Below are 7,013 nucleotides of genomic sequence, written 5' to 3' on the forward strand. Positions count from 1 at the left end.
TTTGAACTTTTATTTATTATACTTTTACATCATTTTTTAAAATTGTCTATTGATTTTCACTGATGTATTTCCCCCCAAATAAGTAAACTATATAAAGTACTAAAAATGTCTTTGGAACTTTATAAATAAAATTTCTTTCATAAAAGCTACTGTACTCTACAAAATATATTTACATTATTATCTCATTTGAAGCTCACAACTACTCTGTATTTATGAAGAAAAAAGAAGAAAAAATAAACTTGAGTAGATAAGATGATGTTTCAACACTCACCTAATGTCAGTAGATAGAAATATTTTAAAATTAGATATTTTAATTCAATATCAAATATCCTTTCCAATGTACTACATTAAACCACTTTTCCACGGATATTAAAAAGTAAAAGTAAAACATTGTTGACAGGTTCTTCTGTATTTTGTTCTTCTTAGAAAAAAAAAAAAAAGCTTTGAAAAAAATCCTAAGATTCTTAAATAATATTGTCTCTTCTTTCATTGTAATTATGCTTTCTCCACCTATTCCTTTAATTTATGTGAGTTCACATAAATGAGTTCACATTAGAATGTCTTTTTCAACACATATGGAATTATTCTATAGCTGTGGAATATTACAGTCATAGTCTATAGGCCTTACCTGGCTTGCTATCTGTTTTGATAACCAGAGATTTTTTTTAATTATCACTAGACCCATTTATTTATGTGTTATCAAAGTCTGCCTTAATGGCCCAAGGACAAAGTTGAATGAGGTGACAGACAGTATTGGCCTGAAAATCAGAAAACATTTAGTATCTGGCCCTTTAAACAAGATGTGGTCAACCACTATTCTCTACTAACTAATGTGAACCAGAAAACTTTGCTATTCTAATTATTAAACTCAGATCAAATAAACAAGTTAAGAGAAAACATTCAAAATGAAGCTATGGCTTGCAGAGACCATAATATATTTTGTATGTTAGGAAGAATAAATATTGATTTGTAGGTCTAATATTAGACTTTAACTTTTATGCTTTTTATTCCTGTTATATTCTTGTTTGCTTTCTCTTAAATTTTATAACTTCATTAATAGATACAATAGTATTTACTATTAAACCCAGGTCTTTAAGGATGAATTAGGTCAAAAAGGAGGGAGAAAGAGAAAAGTGTTCTAGGATGAGGAAATAGCTTATGGAAACACACGTGGAAATGAATGAATATAGAACTGATACTGTCAGAGTAAAGAGTATGTAGGGAAATACTTAAGATTATAGCATATACATTAGTGTATAACTTCTCTGTATGTTGTGGATTAAAGATGATGAAAGGTGTGAGGTTTATCTTTCCTCTTATAATATGGACAGGCTATTGATGTCTGTGACTGAAAGAATATAGGACAAATGACACTATTTAAGTTTCTGGACCTATCTTTAAGAGACTGTCAGCTTCCACTTCCTGTCTTTTGGAATTGTCACTCTTAGAATCAGTTGCCATGCTGTGAGAAGCCCAAGCTACATGGAAAGACACATGGGATTACTCTAGTAAATAGCCTCAGTTGAACTTCTGGCCAATGACCTCAGTATCAACTTCTAGTCCTGTGAGTTTTAGGACTCACATGCAGTTCAGTTGAATCTAGTCTTTAGTAAATGACTTCCACATAAGCTGGTATTTGACTGTGGTCACATGAGGATCCTGAGCGAGAATTATTCCACTGACTCACAACTAATTTTGACAAAGCAGGAAAGGATAGCGGAAGGGAAAAAAGCCTCTTCAACAAATAGTGTTGGGAAAACTGGACAGTGACATGCAGAATAATGAAACTGGACTTTTTTTTTTTTTTAGATTTTATTTATTTATTCATGAGAGACACAGAGAGAGAGGCAGAGACATAGGCAGAGGGAGAAGCAGGCTCCCTGTGGGGAGCCCAATAGGGGAATTGATCTCCAGGATCATGCCCTGACCCAAACACAGATGCTCAACCACTGATCACCCAGGTGTCCTGAAACTGGACCACTTTTGACACCATATACATAAATAAATTCAAAATGGTTGAAGGACCTAAATGTAAGACAAGAGATCATCAAAATCCTAGGGGAAAAAAAAACAGGCAGCAAACTCTTTAACCTTAGCCACAGCAACTTCTTACTAGACATGTCTCTAGAGGCAAGGGAAACAAAAGCAAAAGTGAACTACTGGGAACTCTTCAAGATAAAAAGCTTCTGCACAGTGAAAGAAACAATAAACAAAACAATAAAGGCAACCTATGGAATGAGGGATGAATTTTGCAAATGACATATCAGACAAGGGGCTAGCATCCAGAATATATAAAGAACTCATCAAAATCATCATCAACAACAACAAAACAAATAATCCAGTTAAGAAAAGACAGAAGACATAAACAAATTTCTCCCAGAAGATATACAAATGGCTGACAGATGTAAAGATGCTCAATATTACTCATCAGAAAAATACAAATCAAAAAGACAATTAGATATCGCCTCCTATCTGTCAGAAAGGCAAAAATTAACAACAGGAAACAACAGATGTTGGCGAGACAGTGGAGAAAGGGAAACTCTTATGCTCTGTTGATGGGAATTCAAAATGGTACAGCCCTTCTGTATAATAGTATGAAGGGTCCTCAAAAGGTTAAAAATAGGGCTATCCTCTGACCCAGCAATTACATTACTAGCATTCAAAAATGCTGATTTGAAGCACATGAACTCCAATGTTTAATATATATGTATATATATATATACATATATATATAAAAAATCAAAATAATGGTATCAGCCATCAAAAATAATGAAATCTTGCCATTTGCAACAATATGGATGGAACTAGAGTGCATTATGCTAAGTGAAATATGTCAGTCAGAGAAAGACAAATATATGATATTCATATATGGAATTTAAGAAACAAAATAGACGAACATAGAGGATGGGAAGGAAAAATAAAATAAGATAAAAACAGAGATGGAGGCAAACCAAAAGAGACTCTTAGCTATAGTGAAGAAACTAAGGGTTGCTGGAGGTGCAACAGATGAGGGGTTGGGCTAAATGGGTGAAGAGCATTAAAGAATGCATTTGTTATATGTAAGTGATGAATCACTGAATTCTACTCCTGAAATCAATACTATACTATATGTTAACTAAATTGAATTTAAATTAAAAAAAAAAGAGAACTATTCCATTGAGCCCAGTCAATCCATGGAATTGTAAACAACAACAATTGACCGTGGTTTTAGATTTGATGTAATTTATTGTGCAGCAATAGTGATCTGATAGGTTATCAGATAATTGCTTCTCAAAATATTCACAAGCAGCATGTCTGTGGATCTAATATTTTAGTTTATTAAAGATGTGACCCAAAGAGATACTGTTAAATTTGGCATGATGAGTATTATTTAAGCTGTGCTGATTCACAAGCTCCAAAATCTTGTAATAGGAGAAAGAAATAACATTTACTTGATTTTATCTTTGATTTTCTTTGTGATGGCTACTCGTCTTTTTTGTTTTTTAATGAAGTATAGCTGACATACAATGTTACACTAATTACAGGTGTAAACATAATGATCTGACAATTCTGCACATTACACAATGCTCACTACAATAAATGTAGTTATCATCAGTCACCATACAATGTTATTACAATATTATTGACCATATTCCCTATGCTGTGATTTTTCATCCCTGGGACTTATTTATTTTATACCTGAAAGTTTGTACTCACTACTACATGATTTTAAAATACACACATTACAAATTGAATCATACTTTTTTTCCTATCATGAGACTCGGTTTAACAAGCGTAAAGAAAAAATTGAAAAAAAAAAAAACCCCTCTAGACAGTAAATATAATTGTATTCATTGTATTATTCTTTTAATTTTTAAAATATGATTAGTGTTGTTATGGATTTTAAAAACTAAGAAATAAGCTTTTCAGCAAAGTCCAAACAGAAGCTTACTTATTTTGGTGCAAAATCACTTGCCTTATTTTTTTTCAAGAGGACTACTTTTTTTTTAAAGACTTCACTAGAGGTAGTGTTTTCCTCTCAAGCCGATAACACTCACAGCAGCAGTACTGAAGGACAACTGCTCAGCATTTGCATTCATAGCATCTCAGTGGGAACAGCTAGACACAAAATGATTTAATTACATCGGTAGTTCCTTGCCAGACCATACATTTCAAACTGGTAGGAAAAAAATTTTTGTTTTCTGTGATATGTATGTTAAATTTCTGACACTTAGTAGGTCCTAAATAAAGGTTTGTTGAGTAGACAAAGAAAAAAAAAAAAAAAAAAAACACAGTCTCTCCCAAACAGAGGTTTTTAGCCCTTATTCCTGGTTGAACTGCCTGATGCTTCATTCAGATCCCACTTTAAGCCCAATCTCCCTGATATGGAGAACTGTGTTCACACAGGTTCTTGCTTCTTGTGAGGGCTTATCACTTTAGATGAAAGTGATAGCTCCTTGCAATTCATTTTAATTCCATGCCTTTTATCCAGGTGAGTAGTAAGTGTCGGCCCAAAGATAACTGAATAGAAGAATGTCATTCCCTGTGATTGCATCATTATCTGAATTATAGGCTACTTGTTCTATTAATTCTAAATCTGTACTCTTCCCATTCTATGAAGTGAGATGATTTGGATGGTTAATTAACAGAGGATTTTCTCTAATGATTCAGAGGGCATGGATTCCTGAGCATGCCTGTTTACTTCTTTGAGGCTCATTTTTATCAACCACATGAAATCCTATCCTGCCATATTTTTATGAGGATTGCTGTCTATAGTATCCATTACATTAAAATGTATTAAAATTACAAAGTTTTGGATATATATGATAAATATATGTTCAGATACTTAGATAAGTGCATATTATTAATTTGTCTGTTAACATTTGGGGGTCTTTCCTACATTATTTTATCCATATGGCATGATAATTCTTCTAAAGGTTGATACAGCTTTCTGGAATTATGCTCAAAAGATAGGTTATACTATATATATTAAATGTTTAGTTGTCTTTAATCCAATAGAATTTTTAAATTTAATAATGTCTAAATATATTTATTTTATATGCCCAATATTTAAAGTAACTAAGTTCTGAAATTGGCATTAGGCCTATTTTGTCTATAAGATGTGTGGATTAAGATTTATTTCCTGTGATCCATTTCCCTAGGATCAAATAGGACAGCTTCTTTAAAACTCATTTCTCATTATATCCTTATAATGTTAAATATCATCCCATTGTGTAGGCAGAGGATACATCTCATCTACCATCTCTAACAACACTATTAACTTTTAATAAGCAGTTATTCTTCAATTGGCTATACTAAACAAGATGGGAAATGATGGTTTTCATTCTCAGTGAAATTTTTATTCTTTACATAACCGTCCTTCCGACCCATTATAAAATCATACAAGCTAAATAGCTATGCCATATGTAGCAGCAACTGTGTGCTAGATCTTGTTCTGAGTCCTTCATATTATTAGGTCATTTATTTCATGCGATATAGAAGATGTGTACTATCATTATTCCCATTCTCTGGAGAAAAGAGATATCAAGTAATCTGTTCAAAGTCATATAGCTAAGAAGTAATAAAGACACAGTTTGAATCCAGGCAGGTTTTCTCTAAAGTTTGTGGTTGTATCACTGTGGTACGCTGTCTTTTGAGATCCCAAACATCTGAAATGCAGAACTAGTAAAATGACTAAATTAGGTATGGGAATAGATTTTGCTGGCATCTCTATAGGAGTAGGAAATTCATGGCCTACTCATCACATTGCATCTGGTAGAAGATCCCACTTGACAGGTATTGTTTTTTTAAGGCTGCTGCAATGAAATACCACAAATTTCGTAACTTAACATAACAGAAATTTATTATCTTATAATTCTGGGGGCCAGAAGGCTCTAGGGGAGATTTCTTCTTTGCCTCTTATACCTTCCTGTGTTCATAGGCATTCCTTGGCTTATGGAAGCATGATAGTAATCTCTGCCTTTACGTTCTAATGGCCTTCTTTCCTGTATCTCTTCTGTGACTGTGACATTGTCCTTTTGCTTCTCCTCTAGAAACACAGGATGACCGCATTTCCTGATTCTTACTTAATTACAAGTACAAAGTACTTTTTTCTAAATACTATCATTTTTATAGTTTCCAAGGGTTGGGACTTAGACTTACTATTATTATTTTTAAAGATTTTATTTATTTATTCATGAGAGACACAGAGAGAGAGAGCGAGAGAGAGCGAGAGAGACAGAGAGACAGAGACACAGGCAGAGGGAGAAGCAGGCCCCATGCAGGGAGCCTGACGTGGGACTCCATCCCGGGTCTCCAGGATCATGCCCTGGGTTGAAGGCAGTGCTAAACCGCTGAGCCACCCGGTTGCCCTATTTATTATTATTATTATTATTATGATTATTATTATTATGATTATTATTATTTTGAGGCCACAATTTAATCCACCACAGTACTTATCTCTAGATCAATGATAAATAAAAACCTTAAATTTAAAGAAGATAAGCTCTTTCTCCTCAGCACTAGATAAAGAAGATGGGTTGACAAAACCCAGAAACATCTCCCTAATGCCCATGAGACTGTCCCTGAAAAATATCTTATTGTCAATACTAAGCTATCTCAACAGAGGCAGAAAGAACTATAACTGCTCAAAACTTTATCTTTCCTGTCTGGGCAAGCAGAGAGAAAATGCAGTTATCATAACCACAGAGTGCTAATTCTTTCCACAAGAAATAATAATTGAAAAGTACTCTGGACAAGAGAAAATAAAAAAACTGGGATCCCCAGAGAGAATAGGAGTATGAAACAAGGAGACACATTGAGAGCTCCAGGTGAAATTCTCCCTTCCTGCAATGTACTAATAAAAACGGTGTCCAAACCGATATTATGAGATGCCCTAAGCTTTTCACTCTTTGAACTTGTAATGATGGGTGAGAGAAATGTGGTACTGAATAATGATGACAAACTAAGGTAAGCATTGGCTATAAAGCTTCATGCCAGATTAGGAAATTCTCTGAGGCTTACAAGTATCAATC

Source organism: Canis lupus, chromosome 8, assembly GCF_048164855.1.
Source record: "Canis lupus baileyi chromosome 8, mCanLup2.hap1, whole genome shotgun sequence".
In the NCBI taxonomy this organism is placed as follows: Eukaryota; Metazoa; Chordata; class Mammalia; order Carnivora; family Canidae; genus Canis; species Canis lupus.